Source organism: Callithrix jacchus, chromosome 3, assembly GCF_049354715.1.
Source record: "Callithrix jacchus isolate 240 chromosome 3, calJac240_pri, whole genome shotgun sequence".
NCBI classification, from domain to species: domain Eukaryota; kingdom Metazoa; phylum Chordata; class Mammalia; order Primates; family Cebidae; genus Callithrix; species Callithrix jacchus.
Genome location: NC_133504.1, coordinates 132,943,178 through 132,960,638, shown reverse-complemented (window position 1 = coordinate 132,960,638; position 17,461 = coordinate 132,943,178). Strand labels below are relative to the sequence as shown.

The following is a 17,461-nucleotide window of genomic DNA, read 5'->3' as shown; positions in this document are numbered from 1 at the left end:
TTTTATTATGCACTGAAAGTGTAACAACAAATATATTTATTTTAACGCATTCCACTCTGTACTTAAAAGGATTACTACCAAGCTTTCAATATACCATTCAGAATTTTTTTCTGATTTTCTGTATGTATATGATTTACTAAATAAGACAGTTATGAAATTTAACCTTAGAAAGTAATAGGAATTCCAATTTTTGTTATGCTACTAATAAAACATGATCCTGAAACATTCTGTGTGTATACGATTTTCAAATGTCTCATGGCATTGCTCTTCTCTGAAAGATGTTAGAAAAATTTAAAAACAGTTTATAGAAAGAGCAATATATATTTATATGCTCGTGCATGTATTTTAATTTTGGTTATTGACCTTCGATATTTAAATTTTATTTTAAAATGCTGTTTTAACAATATCCATTGTTTTACCTCAATGTTCCTTATTCATTCAGCATTTTTATATATTTCTTTCTCTGACAGAGTGGACTAAAGCCCCCATGATATTCGCTAGAGTAATAAATATTTGTCCATTAATATCAAGAGCCTTGCAATTTTAAATAAAAAATAATTTTCATGATCAGTAATCCCTCCATTTGTGTTTGATATGTGTCCATCTAGCATTTTATAAGGGCACATTTTCTTGTATTATGCATTGTTTGTTCAATCTATATGGAGCAGAGGATAATGATCTAGGGTTACTTTTCTTTTTAATCATGTAGTTTATCACATAGCATAAAATAAATTTTAATTAACTTTTTTAGAAGTCAGACATAAAGCTGTGAATGCAAACACGTGAAAACAGAGTAAGATCAAAGTTTCTTAATCTGATATGCAAACGTTGTATGCCTTTCCCCAAACCATAATGATGTAATAGACAATTTTCTAATTTGATATATTCATTTTTCTTTGAATTTGCTTATTTTCGAGACTCAGAATATGTTTTTCTGGAAGAAATCATCATGTGGAATAGGGATGTATTATAAGTTCTTAACATTTTTTAAAGAATTTCATTGGACTTTCACGTTAGAAAAGTGCTTATTTTGAAGAAATCCTTGAGAACTTGCCTTTTCTGTAGTAATTTTAGACAAAACAAATCAGAAAGAAATTAACTACTAAATGATTCATACATGTATTCAGTTAGCCACAAGACTGTTTGATATGCTGTTTTCAGTCCTTTAGTTGTACTGAAAGCACAAAGAGAGGAAAATATGATGATTGAGCATATAAGAGCTTTTGATGACTAAATTGATGCCTCAGTGGCTTCATCAGGGAGTTTATTTATCCTAACTTCTACTTTTTAGTTAGTTTTATAACATCTCAAAAAGGATAAACTATCATCACTGTAATTTATTCAATTTCCATAATTATACAGATGGCAGTTACTTGAAACCCTACATTTGAAACCTTAATATTCTCTTTATTGATGTTTCTTTCTCATAAAAGAAAATGAATCTTAAAATAGTGAGTAGACAAGGCAAATGATTTACTTCTGGCTGGGCTTAGTGGCTCACACCTGTAATTCTAGCACTTTAGGAGGCCAAGGCAGGCTGATCACGAGGTCAAGAAATCTAGACTATCCTGGCCAACATGATGAAATCCCATCTCTACCAAAAATACAAAAATAAGCTGGATGTGGTGGCACATGCCTGTAGTCCGAGCTGCTCGGGAGGCTGAGGCAGAATTGCTTGAACCCTGGAAGTGGAGGTTGCAGTGAGCTGAGCCTGGTGACAGAGCATGACTCCCTCTCAAGAAAAAAAAACATGAAGTCCTTGCCTACTCCTATGTCCTGGATGGTTTTGCCTAGATTTCCTTCTAGGGTTTTTATGGTGCCGGGTCTTATGTTTAAGTCTTTAATCCATCTGGAGTTAATTTTGGTGTAAGGTGTCAGGAAGGGGTCCATTTTCTGCTTTCTACACATGGCTAGCCAGTTTTCCCAACACCATTTGTTGAACAGGGAGTCCTTTCCCCATTGCTTGTTTTTGTCAGGTTTATCAAAGATTGTATGGTTGTAGCTATGTTGTGTTGCCTCTGATGCCTCTGTTCTGTTCCATTGATCTATATCTCTGTTTTGGTACCAGTACCATGCTGTTTTGATTACTGTAGCCTTATATTATAGTTTGAAATCCGGTAGTGTGATGCCCCCAGCTGTGTTCTTTTTGCTTAGAATTGACTTGGCTATGCAGGCTCTCTTTTGGTTCCATATGAAGTTCAAGGTGGTTTTTTCCAGTTCTGTGAAGAAAGTCAATGGTAGCTTGATGGGGATAGTGTTGATTCTGTAAATTACTTTGGGCAGTATAGCCATTTTCACAATATTAATTCTTCCTAACCATGAACATGGAATGTTTCTCCATCTGTTTGTGTCCTCTCTGATTTCATTGAGCAGTGGTTTGTAGTTTTCCCTGAAGAGCTCCCTTAAGTTCCTTGTGAGTTGTATTCCAAGGTATTTTATTCTTTTTGTAGCAATTGTGAATGGCAGTTCATAGGAGTAGGCAAGGACTTCATGAACAAAACACCAAAAGCATTGGCAACAAAAGCCAAAATAGACAAATGGGACCTAATGAAACTCCACAGCTTCTGCACAGCAAAAGAAACAGTCTCTAGTGTGAATCGGCAACCAACAGAATGGGAAAAAATTTTTGCAGTTTACTCATCTGACAAAGGGCTGATATCCAGAATTTACAAAGAACTCAAACAGATTTACAGGAAAAAAAAAACAAACAAGCCCATTCAAAAGTGGTCAAAGGATATGAACAGACACTTTACGAAAGAAGACATATATGAGGCCAACAATCATATGAAAAAATGCTCATTGTCACTGGTCATCAGAGAGATGCAAATCAAAACCACATTGAGATACCATCTCACGCCAGTTAGAATGGCGATCATTAAAAAATCTGGAGACAACAGATGCTGGAGAGGATGTGGAGAAAAAGGAACACTTTTACACTGTTGGTGGGAGTGTAAATTAGTCCAACCATTGTGGAAGACAGTGTGGTGATTCCTCAAGGCCTTAGAAATAGAAATCCCATTTGACCCAGCAATCCCATTACTGGGTATATATCCAAAGGACTATAAATCGTTCTACTATAAGGACACATGCACACGAATGTTCATTGCAGCACTGTTTACAATAACAAAGACCTGGAATCAACCCAAATGTCCATCGATGATAGACTGGATTGGGAAAATGTGGCACATATACACCATGGAATATTATGCAGCAATCAGAAATGATGAGTTCGTGTCGTTTATAGGGACATGGATGAATCTGGAGAACATCACTCTCAGCAAACTGACACAAGAACAGAAAATGAAACACCGCATATTCTCACTCATAGGCGGGTGATGAAAAATGAGAACACATGGACACAGAAAGGGGAGTACTAAACACTGGGGTCTATAGGGGGAAAAGGGGAGGGCCAGTGGGAGGGGGAGGTGGGGAGAGATTGCCAGGGGAGAAATACCAAATGTGGGTGAAGGGGAGAAAGCAAACAAAACACACTGCCCTGTGTGTACCTATGCAACTGTATTGCATGCTCTGCACATGTACCCCAAAACCTAAAATGCAATAAAAAACAAACAAACAAACAAAAAAAAACTTCTATATTTTAACCGATTATAGTTAAAATTTGAGTTATAACTTTATCCTGCATTTACGTTGATGAAGATGAAAAAGCTTTTTCAATCAAGCATTTAATCTGGAATTTGTTTGCATTTTTCCTATATATATTTTCTACGATTTTTCAAATAAATCTCTGTTTGTAAAACCATATTTCAGCTACTTTCACTATAAATACTTAAAATATACAGATGGCTCAAAATACTGCTCACCCTCATTAGAGCAATGGAAATTAAACAGTAACCATTTCACATTCATTTGATGGGATTTTTGTAGCGTAAAAACCTAAATTTGTCTGTAAACTTAATAAAAAAAAGAACTTGTCTAAAAGTAAAGGTGCAGAAATATAACCAGAGTAATAGATAAACTAATATGAATAATTAGATATAGAAGTGTGAAATGCAGAATCAGATACACAGAGAAATACAAAATGCCCAATGCAGGTTCCTACCTAAACAGAGATGTTTTCAAGACACAAGAAAAATAATTGCCTAAGGAATCAAATTTTAAGCTTGATTAATTCAGAAAAATGATTAAAAAAAAAAACCTGAGAATTTCCATTAGAAACTTTTAGGCCAGACCTGATGGCTCACGCTTGTAGAATAAACACTTTGGGAAACCAAGACAGAAGGATTACTTGAGCCCAGGGCTTCAAGACCAGCATGGGCAACATGGCAGAAATCCCATCTCTCAAAAAACAAAGAAAATTAGCGGGCATGGTGGGGTGTGCCTGTAATCCCAGTTACTCTAAAGCCTGGGTGAGAGAGCAAGACCATGTCAAACAACACCAAAAAATGATGAAGAAGGTAGTAGATTAGCAAATAGAATATATAGTTGAGTATTTTATTCAGAATTGACAAGGATTTTCTCAGTAAGTAAATGTTATTTTACTAATAACTAATCTTCAGATGCTCAGACAAGTAAGCAATCTATTGAAATATTTTTTATAAATTCGAAATGCGTTCAGAATTTTGCAGAAGAGAATTTTCACTTTGAATAAAATTAACATCACAGCGAATCTGAAGAAATATGAGTTTTAACAAGGTTTAAATATTTAAATTCAACTGAATTTTATTTATCTAAGAAATTGAAATGTTTTATACTGTATCCATTATATTTATTTATAAACTAAAAAAATCATTTAATGTTACTTTTTTGTTAAATAAAACTATATGTATATATGTACGTATGCATACATACATATCCTGTTTTTGTATCACACAAAATGTTAATTTTTATATTGCAATAACGATTTGGTTAATATCAATTATGCCTTTTCTATTGTAAAATAATATCAAATTAACATATAAAATGATTTTCTCAAAGTAATCATCAAAAAAATTTATCTGAATAATGCTCTTTTTTCATTAAAACTTTTACTTCTAGAAAATTATGTGTAAATTTCTTTTAGAAATACAGCCTAAAATATCACTGGCATTTTATTTATGCATACAAACATTCACACACAAACAACCCTTGAACAATGCAGAGGTGCTAACCCTCCATGTGGTCATATTTTAAACAATTTTATTGATATCTAATAATTATACATATTTAGAGGTACATGTGCCATTTTGATATGTGCATAAAATGTGAAATGATCAAAACAGTAGAACATTTATCACCTTAAACACTTAACATTTACATGTGTTGGAAGCATTTCAAATTCTTCTAGCTATTTTGAAATATACAGTATATGTTAATTGTTAATTATTGTCACCCAACTATGGTATTAAACAGTAGAACTTACTCCTGGGTCGGGCGCGGTGGCTCAAGCCTGTAATCCCAGCACTTTGGGAGGCCGAGGCAGGTGGATCACGAGGTCAAGAGATCGAGACCATCCTGGTCAACATGGTGAAACCAAGTCTCTACTAAAAATCCAAAAAATTAGCTGGGCATGGTGGTGCGTAATCCCACCCAGTAGGTGGTAATCCCAGCTACTCAGGAGTCTGAGGCAGGAGAATTGCTTGAACCCAGGAGGCGGAGGTTGCGGTGAGCCGAGCTCGCGCCATTGCAGTCCAGCCTGGGTAACAAGAGCGAAACTCCGTCTCAAAAAAAAAAAAAAAAAAGAACTTACTCCTTAATCTAACTGTATGTGTCTACCCTTTAACTATCCTCTCTTTATTACTTCACTGCCATTCACAGCTTCTGGTAAATATTATACTCTGTACCTTAATGAGATCAACTTTTTAAAGAGTTAAACTTCTTTTTAAATCCCCACACATGAATGAGAACATGCAATATTTGTCTTTCAAGGCCTGGCATTTTTCACTTTATATAATGACCTCTAGTTCTATCCATGTGGCTGCAAATAATAGTTGACTCTATAGCTTGTTACCGTAAATAGTGCTGCTATAAACATGAGGGTGCAGGTATCCCTTTGATATATGGATTTGCTTTCCATTGGATAAACACCCAGCTTGGGAATCTGGGAGTCTGGAATTTACAAAAACACAAACAAACAAACATATTTTTGTTTTCTGAGACACTCTCTATGGTTTTCCATAATGGCTATACTAATTTACATTTCCACTAATAGTGTGAATTTCCTTTGATCTGCAACCTCACCAGCATTTGTTATTTTTTTATTTTTTTGTCTTCTTCAAAGTAGTCATTCAAATCGGGGTAAGATAATATCTCATTGTAGCATTGATTTTTATTTCCCTGATGTTAGTAATGTTGACCACTCTGTTATATATCTGCTGGCCATTTGTATGTCTTCTTTAGAGATATGTCTATTCAGATTATTTGTCCAATTTTCCATGAACTCTTTGTTTACTTCTTTTTATGCTTCTGAGAATTGAGGTTTTTTAGTTCCTTATCTATTCTGAATATTAGTCCCTCGTCAGATGAATACTGTGCAAATATTTCCTCCCATACTTTGGCCTTGTAACTGTGTTACTTTCCTTTGTTGTACAGATTTTTAAAATTTTAACATGTTCCCATTTGTGTATTTTTGTTTTTGCTACCTATACTTTTGAGGTCTTAGTTGTGAATTTTTGCCTAGTGTCCTATAGTATTTTCCCTATTTCTTTCTTTTTTTTAGTAGTCTATGGTTTGGGGTCTTAGCATTTAAGTTTTCAATCCATTTTCAAGTGAGTTTTTCTGTTTGATAAAAATAGGGATCTAACTACATTCTTCTGCATATAGATATTCCGTATTTTTAGCACCATTTACTAAAGAAGTTGTCTTTTCCTCAATGTATATTCTTGGCATATTTGAAGACAATCAGTTGACTATAAATACAAGGATTTACATCTGGTTTCTGTGTTTCATAGGTCTATTCTTAAACCAATACAATGCTGTTTAGTCTACTATAGCTTTGCAGTGTATTTTAAGTCAGGAAGTGTGATACCTCCAGCTTTTGTTCTTTTTACTCAATATTCCTTTGTCTATACAGGTTATTTTGTGGTTTCATATAAATTTCAATATTAAGGTAGTTTTTCTATTTTGTAAAGAATGTCATTGGTAATTGCATAGGGATTGTACCGAATTTTTAGATTGCTTTGGGTGGGGTGGTATTTTAACAATATTAGTTCTTCTAATCTCTTAGTGTTGGATGTCTTTCCATTTGTTTGTGTCCTCTTCTATTTTTTTCATCAGGGTTTTGCACTTCTTGCAAAGTTCCCCTTCCTGGTTACATTTATTCAAAGTTTTTATTTTTTGGTACCTATTGTAAATGAGATAAAATTCTTGATTTAGTTTTCAGCTAGTTTCTCATTGACATATAAAAATTCTACTGATTTTCTTATGTTGATTTTGTATTCTAAAATTTTACTGAATTCATTTATCAGCTAGAAAATATTTTGGTGGTGTTTCTATTTTATTACATATATAAGATTATGCCATCTACAAAGGACAACTTAACTTCCACTTTTCCTATTTAGATGCTTTTTTTTTTTTCCTTTCGTTTGCCTGGTTGCTCCAAATAGGATTTCCTGTACTATGTTGAATAAGAGTGGGTATCCTCTTGTTCCAGTTCTTAGGTAAAAGGCTTTCATTTTCTCCCCATTCAGAATAATGCTAGCTGAAGATTTGTCATTTATGCTCTTTATTTTGAGTTATGTTCATTCCATACCTAACTTGTTGAGTTTGTTTTAATCATAAGAGATGGTGCATTGTATTAAATGCTTTATCTATTAAGATAATCCTATGAATTTTGTCCTTCATTCTGTGGATATGATATATTTATTGACTTGCATATATCAAAGTACACATTTATTCCTGGAATAAATCCTATTTGATCAAGATGTATTATCTTACTGCCGTGTTGTGAGGTTTGATTCACTAGTACTTTTCTGAAGATTTTTGTGTCTTTGTTCATTAGGAATATTGGCCTGTAGTATTGTGTGTGTGTGTGTGTGTGTGTGTGTCTGTGTGTGTGTGTGTGTGATCGTATGGTTTTGGTTTCAGGATAAAGCTGGACCCATAGCATGTTACAAAGAATTCCTTTCTTTTAAAATTATTGAAATGGTCTGAGAACAATTGTCATTAGTTCTTTACAAGTTTGATAAAATGCACCAGTATAGCCACACAGTGATGGGCTTTTCTTTGTTGGGAGATATTTTATTACTGATTCAGTTTCGTTACTTGCTATTGGTCTGCTCAAATTTTCTATTTCTTTCTGACCTAATATTTGTAGGTTGTGTTTGTCCAGAGGAAATTTCTGTTTGTATATATATCTGTATAGTTATGGATACACACACACACACACACACACACACACACACACATAAACATATATACCATGCACTATATAGTGTGTGTTTTTTTGTTGGTTGCATATATATTAGAATTGTTATATCGTCTTGCTGAATTGACCTTTTTATTATTATATAATGACCTTCTTGATTTTTAAGTTTCTTTTTTTTTAGTTTTTAATTAAAAACTTAAAACTTAGCTAATCCTGCTTTCTTTTGGTTTCTCCTTGTATGGAATATCCTTTTCATCTCTTCATTTTTAGTCTATGCACATTTTTACAGATGAAGTGAGTTTCTTGTAGGCAACACATAGTTGGTCAAGTTTTTAATGTAATCAGCCAATCTTTACCATATAAATAAAAAATTTAATATTTCTATGTTGTAAGTTATTTATAGGCTAGACCTTATTCCTGTCATTTTTATAACTGTTATTTTATTGTTTTCTATATTATTTGATCCTTTCTTTTTTCTTATTATCATTGCAATTTGATGGTTTTCTGTAGTGGTAACATTTGAGTCCCTCCCTTTTTAACAATTTTATCTCCTCTGTCCATGTGTTTTATAAATTTTTGTGTTTTCATGGTGGTAGATATCATCCTTTTGCTTTCACATGCAGGAGTCTCAAGCGTTTCCTGTAAGGCCAGTCTAGTGGTAATGATTTCTTTCAGTTTTTGATTATCTGGAAAATACCTTATTTGTCCTTGATTTTTGGAGGATGGCTTTGCTACATATGATATTCTTTATTGTCTGTACTTTTAATATGTTATCCCATTCTTTCCTGTGCTCAATGTTTTCTGTTAAGAACTTACCTGTTTGTTTGATGAAGATTCCTTTACATGTGACTTGATGCCTTTCTCTTGCTGCTTGTTAGTATTCTCTCCTTGTCTTTGATTTTTGACGGTGTGATTACATCTTATCTTAAATAATATCTTTTTGGTTAAGTATATTTGGACATCTTTAAGCTCCTGTATCTGGGTACCTATTCCTTGCAAGACAGGAAATTTTCAGCTATTATTCCATTAAGTAGGGTTTCTGTGCTTTTGTCTGTCTCTTTTCCTACTGGAACACTCGAAATTTGAATATTTGGTTGCTTTATGAAGTCACATATGTCATACAGGCTCTCTTCATTCTTTTTTTTTATTATTATTTTCTTTTTGTCTGACTGGGTTGTTTCAAAAGACCTGTCTTCGAGTTTAGAAATTCCTTCTTCTGCTTAATCTAGTCTATTGTGGAAGCTCTCAGTTGTATTTTTATTTAATTAATTGAGTTCTTCAGTTTCTAAAGTATGGTTTAATTCTTTTTTATTATATGTATCATTGTATTAAACTTCTCATTTTGCTTACAAATGTTTTTTCTGATTTATTTGTATTGTTTGTGCTCTTTGATATCTCATCAAGCTTCTTTAATATTATTTTGAATTTATTTTTAGGGATTTCAATAAAAATGATTTGAATTTATTTTAGGAATTTTAATAAAACTATTTAAAATAATTTGGAAAACGATTCTTTGTTGCCAGAGAATTATTATGTTTCTTGTCATGATTTCTCATTTTTTCATCTTTCTCACCTCAAAATGCTAATATTTGCAGATATGATGTAATAGTTGCTTCTTCTAATTTTATGGATTGTATTTCATGAAAAAAATTTTTCCTGTAGATGTCCCTGTAGCCTTGGTTCGGCAGGGCACTTTGGCTTTGATTCTTTTTGGGTACAGTATTGTAGTCTCTGTATGATTATTCAGCTGTAATCAGCATCAGTATTGTCTGTGTCATACTCAGAGGCTTAGGCTACAGTTTTAGGGGAAGCCTGTGGTAATGCTTTACTGTAAATGAGAACATTGGGTAAGTAATCCTTAGACACAAGTGGTGTCAGCAGCAGGCTGTGTGTGCCAAGCATGGGGCGCTCAGATGGTGTACACAGGCATTAGTGTTCCAGGTGGGATGATTCTTAAGCCCCTTGGTGGCTTCTCATGTGCTTAGAATGACAGTGTTTATCTGGGTAGGTGGGTGGGTACTCAGGTGTCTAGCTCTGTGGTGTTGATGCCAGTGGTGTTTGTGGGCTAACCCTTAAGACTTCTGGCAGCAAGCACAGTGTCAGCAGTTATAGCAACTGGATGAATAGGCCAGTCCTGAGGCCCCAAGTTAGCACGTGCAGATGAGTGCTGCTAACTGTGGTGGCAGCAGGCTAAGAGGGCCCAACCTCAGGCTTTGAAGAGACATGTGCAGGCATTGGTAGTGACAGGTGGAACAGCTGAATCCTTGGAGCCGCAGACAATGTGTGCAGTCACAAGTAGGCTAAGGTCCCATTCTCAGTTCCCCAAAAGGCATTTAAAGGTATTAGTGGTAGTGGTGGAGGGGTCAATCCTTACACCCTCAAATGATGCAAGCTAGCATTGTTAGAAGCAGTGCTAGTTTGTATGGACCTGTCCTCAGGCCCCCTGATGGTGTGCATGGACACAGGTTGTGGCTGGTTTACCTCCATACCCCTGGACAATGTATGGGGCCCTGGCAGTAAGAACAGGCCAGTCCCAGGTTCCTGGAAGTCATTCATGAGTGCTTGTGGCTTCAGGCTCCTGGATAATGTGTGCGGACACTGGAAAAAATGGTGGTGCTAGGAGAAGTGGACCTGTCCTCAGGTCTACTCAATATTATCTGCAAGCATAGCCTATGGTGGTGGATCAGGCCTCCTAATGGTATGCTCACATCCAGCAGCGTTAGTAGTGGGCAGTGAAGACCAGTTCCCAGGTCCATGGATGATGCACATAGTTAATGGCTGTGGGTGCAGTGGATCTGCTTTCAGGTTTTTCTGGTGGTGTATGTGGGCATCAGGGACAAACAGAGGGGTGGATTAAACCTCCAGGGCCTGAACAATCCTCATAGAGGTTCCTGACGCTGGTGGTCAGGTGCTTACTAGCTGTGGCAGGCCAGGTGGATTGATCCTTAAGCTCCTGAACAACATGTTGACCCAGTTGTGGACTTTTGTTGATGTGTGAGGCAGGCCTGTCTTCAGGCCCCAGGATAGTGCCCAATTTGGCCAGTCCCCAGGCACCCTAGAGCAGGCAGGTTTGCAGCAGCCTGCTGCTAGGGAGGTCAGTGTTGCAATGTTGCATTGGCTTTCAAACAGGCAGCTCTCAGGCTTGTGGGAGTGTGCACTTTAACACTCTATTCTGAAAGCAACCTCCCTTCTTATTTCCTGGGATACAGGAAACTGTATAGGCTGGGTGCTGAAGAACCATCCGAGCTGCTATGTCCACCTGGTGTCCTGTTGTCATAGTTTTCTAGGTGGATATGTGGAATGACAGTGGGGCTCTAGGAATGGGGAGATGTAGGCATGGTTGGGCCCCAAGGCAGGATATAATTTATTGGAGACTGAGCTCTCAAAATGGAGCCATGTGCCAGCTATTTGAGTCTCGAGACATGTGTGGAACCCAATGTGAATTCCCTCTCTAGAATAATGCCATCGTGTGGACTCCAGGCAGCTCCTTATATTAGTATTGGGGCCCATGAGGGCTGAGGGGCTATCTCAGGGCTAAGGTTAGAGGAGTCCATTGTGAAAATGTGGACAGTTGGGACTCTCTTGTTTACCTTTTTCCCACACTTGGCTGAGCTTCTTGCTTTATTTTCTTCACCTTTCATGATTCAGAGCTTTAATGCCACTTTCCTGCTGAATTCCAGTGTTCTCTCCTAGATGTTCTATGCAAACTGTGATCATCTATTTACTTTATAATTCAGTCCCATAAATGCCAGGTGCCTCTAGTCAGCCATTCTGAAGCCCACATATAACTTTTGATTCCCCAAAAACTTGATTACTAATAGCTTTCTGCCTTATTAATCACAGTCAATTAACACATATTACATCTATATAATTATATTAATATTAACTATTATAATGCATGTTGTATAATATGTATTATATAAAATATTCTGAAAATAAAGTAAGCTAGAGAAAAGACAATGTTATTAAGAAAATCATAAAAGAAAATATATTTACTATTTATTAAGTGGAAATGGATAGGTATAAAGGTCTTTATCCTTATGATTTTCATGCTAAGTAGGCTGAAGAGGAGGAAGAAGAGGAGGGTTTGGTTGTTGTCTTAGGGGTGGTAGAGGTGGAAGAAAATCCATTCATAAGCAAATCCATGCATTTCAAACCAATGTTCATGAGTCAACTGTATGTAGATACATGTATAAGAGTAGAAGACAAAGTATGGGAAGTGATTTTTGAATATGTAGTTTTTCATGTATAATATTGCTTTTGCTAAATAGGGGGTTTATCCTTTATCATCTTTTAAGCTGTACATTTATGACAGGTATTAATATTTAGGCTGTTTTTCAAGGTCTATATTTAATTAAGAATTACTTCAAACAAAATGTAAGCCTGTTACTCAGGCGCAGATATTAAAATTCATTTGTTTTGTTTTGTGTTATTTCATAATAGGCTTGATTTCAGAGCAGTTTTAGGTTCTCAGCAATACTGAAGAGAAGAAACAGATTTTCAATGTGCTCTTTGCTTCACACATGCATGGCGTCCTCCATTATCAATATATCTCACCAGTATGGTACATTTGTACAACTGATGATCCTATAATGACACATCATAATTCCCAAAGTTCACAGTTTACAATGGGGTTCACTCATGGTATTGTACATTCTATAAGTTTGGACAAATCTATAAGGACATATATCTATCCTTATTGTATTATTCACAGTGTTTTCACTACACGAAAAATCCTCTGTGCTTCACACCTCGCCACTGGCAACACTAATCTTTTAGCTGTCATCATTGTTTTGTCTTTCCAGAATGTCATATAGTTGAACTCATAGTATGAAGCCTTTTCAGATTGACTTTATTCACTTACAGTAATGCAAATTAAAATTCCTTCAATGTCTTTTCATTGGTTAATAGCTTATTTCTCTTTAGTGCTGAATAACATTCCACTGTCTCAGTGTAACATTGTTTACGCATTGACCTACTGAAAGACATCCTGGTTGTTTGCAAGTATTGGAAATAGTGGATGCACCTGCCATAAACATCTGTATGCAGGTTTATGTGTGGACATAAGTTTTCAACTCATTTGAGTAGATATCAAAAAGCATGACTCGTGTATTGTATGGTAAGAATATATTTAGTTTCATGAGAAACCATCAAATTGCCTTCCAAATGGCTTTACCATTTTGCATTCCAACAGGAATAAGAGTTCCTGCTGTTCCACGTCTTCCCAGCATATCATATCAGTGTTCTTGATTTTGGTTATCTTAGAAGATTCAGATAATATCTCATTATCCTTTTCATTATCGTTTTCTTGATGACATATAGTGTAGAGCATTTTTGCATATTCATTTGGGATCTGTATATCTTTTCTTAGTGAAGTGTCTTTTTTTTGGCCACCTTTTAAATGGGTTGTTTGGTTTTTATTTTTTCTGTAATCATTTATAAAATTTTGTGATTTTCTTTACTTTATCCTGGTGATATGACGAACCACATTACTTGCTTTTAAATGTTCTTCTCTTCAGTATTGCTGAGAACCTAAAACTGCTCTGAAATTTATCGGGTAGGATAAATTTCAAGATTATCAGATCTTTTTAAAATATTTTTTCCCATTTGTTTCTTGTCTATTTTCTAGGCACTGATTTGTCTCTGATTTTTACAGAGTAGCAATTTTAATTTTAATAAATTCGATCTTATTAATTTTTTTCATGTATTTTGCCTTTGGCTTTGTCTCTGAAAAGTTTTTGCCAAATCCAAGGTTATGAAGATTTTGTTGTGATACCATAAGAGTTTTGTAGTTTTGTCTTTTACATATAGGTCTGAGATTCGAGTTAATTAATGTGAAATGTGTAAGGTATGTCTAAATTCATTTTTTTCTTTTGCATGTGAATGTCCAGTTGCTCTAGCACTATTTGATGAAAAGACTGTTTTCTACATTATGTTGCTTTGTTCCTTTGTCAACGATCAATTGATTGTATTTAGATTCTTTTATTTGTGGGATTTCTACTCTGTATCATTGATATATTTGTCTATTCTTTCACTAATACTGCATTGTCTTGCTTGCTGTAGTTCTAGAGTAATCTTTGAAGTGAGGTAATTTGAGTTCTTCAACCTGGTTCTTATTTGTCAATATTGTTTTGGCTATGCTGGATCTTTTGCCTCTACATACACACTTGAGAAAAAGTTTGTTAATATGGCACAAAATAACTTGCTGGAATTTTAGTGCGGATTGCATTACATGTGTAGATCTATTTGGAAAGAATTTACATCTTGAAAATACTGAGTCTTTCTATTCACAACCCTAAAGTATCTCTCTATATTTTATTTTTTTAGTTTCTTTGATACTAAGAGTATTTTGGTTTTTCTCATACTGATTGTGCAAATGTTTTGTTAGATTTATACTTATTTTAATTTTAAATTGCTAATGTAAATTATATAAATACAAATAAATAAGTAAATATAACTGAATATACATAAATAATAATTATGCATGATTATTTTATATACAATTCTGAATTGCTCTTATTCATTACTAGACTATAAGATATAGAAATGTGATTGACTTTCATATATTAACCTTGTATCCTGAAACCTGGCTTTAAATGTATCATAATTCCAGGGGTTTTTTCGTTTTGTTTTACTGTTTGTTTGCTTGGGTTTTTTCAGGTCAATTACTTCAGATATTTTACGTAGACAAACATACCATCTGCAAAGACATTTAGTTTTTCCTTGCATATCTGTAAATTCTATATTTCATTTTTTTCACATTAGCTAGGACTTCCACTAAGATGCTACACAAAAGTGGTGAGAGTAAACCTCCTTTCCTTCTTTCTGATCTTACTGGCATAGTTCTGAATTTTTCACCAGTAAAAATGATGTGACCTGTACATCTTTTGGAGATATTATTTATTAAGTTGCGGAAGTTCCCCTTCTATTTTTACTTTACAGAGACTTTTATTCTGGATGAGTGTTGGATATTATCAAATGGTTTTTCTGTATCTATTGATAAAATTTGCTTTACTTTATCCTGGTGATGTGATGAACCACATTAATTACTTTTTAAGAGTTGGGCTAGCCTGGCACAAGTAGGATAATTTCCACTTGGTTGCAGATAATACTTCTTTTTATATAGTGTTAAATCCATATGCTAATATTTAGTTGAGAATCTTTGCATTTATATTTATGAGGAATATTAGACTGTGGCTTACTTTTCTTAAAATCCTTCTGTCTGTTTTTGGTTTTAGGGTAAATTTGGAATTATAGAGTGAGTAAGGAAGTATTGTAAAAAAAAAAGTTGTAGAGAATGGGTGTAATTTTTTTCTTAAATATTTGGTAGAGTTTACTAATTAATCCATCTGGTGCTAGTACTACTGTTTTGATAAGTTATTAATTATTGATTTGACTTTTTAAATAAATATATGCCTATTTAAAAATGAAAGATAATTTAAATTGTTCTTGGAAACTGAAAACTAGTGGCAAATTAGTCTATTTTAGCAGATATTTGTTCTATTCCTCCTCTTTATTACAAAGGGATCCAGGTGGACATTGCATTTAGCTTTTAGGTTTGCTTTGACCAATGGAATATAAACAGAAGGTATATTTCCATATTAAGCCTTTTGCTTACAAAGCATTATAAATTTTCATATATCTGGGAGCTACTGACTTCTTCCCTGATGAATATGTTCTCAAGGCTGCTGGGTCTTAGTTTTTAGATTTGTCCTTGTATTTAACTTTTACAGGTCTCACTTATCTGACGTAGAAGCCAGGTAGGTACAACTATTCCAACTGAAGAAACACATTAATAAAACTTGCATGAGAAATTGAGGCTCCTTAGATAATTAAAGTGAATAAACTTTAGCACATAAATTTTGAAGTAAATATTTTTGGTGAAAAGAGCCTTGTTTAATCTCACAAGATTATAAATGTTCAAATTGCTGTGTTCCCTCTCTGGGTATGTCTCTCAGGGGAATATTTTGTATCTTCAACATGTCAAACTGAAGCATTGTCATGTAACTTGATTGGCCTGTGAAATGTAAGAGGAAGTTACAAGTTTAGCATCAAAGAAAAAGTTTTAAGAGCCATTATAAGTTCACTACATTTCTGTTCACTCTACTTGGAAACTGACAATAGCAAAGGCAAAAGCTGTTTAACTTAATCTGCTCCAGAATAAATAGGTCTTTGAGAAAGCTGCAGTTCATCCACATTGGGCATGTCATATGAGTGAGCATTATACTTTTGTTATTGTACATTATTGATTATTTGGAGTCACTGCTTATTTTAAATGGAGGGGTATTCTTATTAATTGCATATTGTCAAAGTGGTGGATTTTTTTAAAGATAACTAGATTAAATCTATTGAAGTAAAGAAACCTCATATGCTATATCCCTCAGAGATAACAGATTTAAAATTGATTTCAAAATTTTAGAGGTCAGTTCAGATTTTGAAGTAATGGTTATATATTTATTTGTCCTACTTCAAGATTTATGTTACAATTTTTAAAATGTGGCAAATATGAAATGAGTTTCAAGCAAAAATAATTAGGGAGGAAAATCAATTTTAGAAAGTTCATATCACTAATGAATTGTTTGACATCAAACCACAGAGATAGAGGCTACAATTATTTCTGCATCATTGGCTCACAGTCCCCATAAATGCTACTACATATTGCCAGCCACTAAAAATGATTGCATTACATTTTAATTTTAACTGTGTAAATTGCATGCTCTTGGAAGAATTTGTCCTCAGCATACAGACAAATTCAGAGTATCTGACATTACAGAGAAAAATGAAAGTTTTATTATTTCATATGTCTGAAATTCTAAAACTAGTTTGATGATTAAATGAACCATGAAGGTTCAAGACATTAATTGCATTGTTTTGGTGAGCCTATGTAAAAATAGCTTATGGTTTATCCAGGAAGTTGATCTTGTTTATTCCTATGACTTTGAATGCCATGTATTTTTATACTCTCAAATGTATACTGCCAGCACCAGCTTGTTTTTATAGCTGCAAATCACACATGCAATTGGATGTTTAACCAGTTTGCATGGTTGTCTCAGAGTAACTTCAAATTTAAATGGCCAGAACTGAGTGCTATATGTGTCAGGCAAAAAGCTGTGTCTACTCCATTAATAACATCAACACTCAAACAGTTTTTAGCCAGAA

The 17,461-nt window shown here is 34.4% G+C and overlaps 1 protein-coding gene across 4 annotated transcripts in view; it reads right to left on the bottom strand.

Annotated features, from left to right (window-relative positions):
- Positions 1 to 17,461, bottom strand: part of TECRL (trans-2,3-enoyl-CoA reductase like) — a 119,267-nt gene that overhangs the window by 84,244 nt on the left and 17,562 nt on the right. The gene's annotated exons all lie outside the window — the stretch shown is intronic.